The following is a 1863-nucleotide window of genomic DNA, read 5'->3' on the forward strand; positions in this document are numbered from 1 at the left end:
GATGGTGCCCCAAAACTTTACAGCTATGTCGACACTAGCAGCACAGACTGTATGTAACAAGGCTCCTAAATCCTCACCACGTCCAGAGACAAACAGGACAAGAAGAGTTTTTGAGGAGGATGAGGCTTATTGGCTGCTTGAAAGCTGGAAAAAAGAGCTGGAAGGAGTCAAATAGCTGTCACATCTGTACCGAGTTATCCACCTAAATGCTACAAATTCCTGATTTGAATTTAGGTTTTCTTTGATGGAGGGAAGGTTGCATACTCTCCAATCACTGCTTAGTAACTGCTAACCTCCCTTTGTGAGGAATAGAAAACAAGCATTTGCAGGAATTATTTTGCAGAATCAGATCCAGAAACCAGGAAATATGGTTACTGGAACAACAAACGTACTTACAATGACATCACCCTGTTAAAACTAATGGCTATTATTCAGGAACATGTGGCTGCTGCCCACATGTGGCCCACGCTAAACACACACACCTCCTCCTGCCTGCGTTTGGACTTCAGTGAACGAGAAAACAATTGCTCTTCTGTTTTGTTTTCACTGCTGTCTGGATTTTGACGACTGTTCATGTCATAATTGCATGCCTCCAGTCCCACCGCCAACATCAAACGGTTCAGTAAAGAAAAGATCGATGGGAATAATGTGGCATTTTTTACTACGGTCTCAGGATTCCAGAAGAGCCCGGTCTGGAATGCCTGTGCCGACTCATCCCACCTCCTCGGTTTTGTAGATGACTCAGAGACTATAACTAAGAACTCTGTGGCAAAGTGTCAACCGCAATGAGAAAAACATACTTCTGGATCTCAAAGACATTCAAATTATGCACCGACACACAGAGGAAGCTTTTAAAAGTGAAAAGTCAGTCCAGTCTCATTTGAAGAAGGTGAAAATTTACAGGTCGTAGCTTCAGGAGATCCTTTCATTTTCGACGTGTAATTATGATTTGTGTATTTGTTCCCAATCTGTGATTGAACACCTTCGGGCTGAATGAGCCTCCAATTATAAAATCCCCATTACTGGCTGCTGGATTTTGACAGAGCCCCGTAAAACAGTGCATAGCTCTACATTTAACACAAAGGATGGTTCTACAACAGAAGGGGGAATAAAAGACAAAAAGAAACAATCTGACTAGTCAGCAATAAGAAAACCTTGACTTGGTTTCTGTAACGCCCGTTAAGAAGCCGTCATTGACTTTGTGAGAGACTGAGCCTAAAAAAGATTTATTTACGCCAAAGAATCTGACCTCTAAACATACATCTGGGCCAAAAAAAGAAAAGGAGGTCAGCAAAACAAAACTTAACAGAACCAACTGAAGTATCAATTGACTTAACAAACTAAAACACAAGGGGGAAACATGTAAACTGGCTGATCAAGAGGGAACATTACAAACATTTACCTGAAAAACTACAACAAAAACACCAAAATAATCTATATGACACAAAATCAGCATCTTATGAGAGAAAATAATTTAAGTAATTAAACTCTCCGACTTTATTTAAAAAAATAACAAATTGGGAAAAAAAAGAAACTTCTCACACCTCTACTGAAATAAGTGGAAGAGTCCAATTAAGTCTCAGTGCTGAGGAGATTCTTTGCAGCTGGGACTCCTGCTTCCTGGCCCAACTCAGCCCACATGGAAACTTTCCAGGAACTAACAACTCAAAAGAAAAGTATTAGTTAAAATAAATCATAAAAGCAAAATGTGGCAAAGTTAATTCATCAAATTTCTGTAGCGCCAATTCACAACACATGTCATCTCAGGTCACTTTACAGTTCACCAGATCATCGACTCATTGACTCTTCAGCAATCCCTCACACTAAGCATGCTTGTAGCGACAGTGGAGAGGAAAAACTCCC

Source organism: Cyprinodon variegatus, unplaced genomic scaffold, assembly GCF_000732505.1.
Source record: "Cyprinodon variegatus isolate N-32 unplaced genomic scaffold, C_variegatus-1.0 Scaffold866, whole genome shotgun sequence".
NCBI lineage: Eukaryota > Metazoa > Chordata > Actinopteri > Cyprinodontiformes > Cyprinodontidae > Cyprinodon > Cyprinodon variegatus.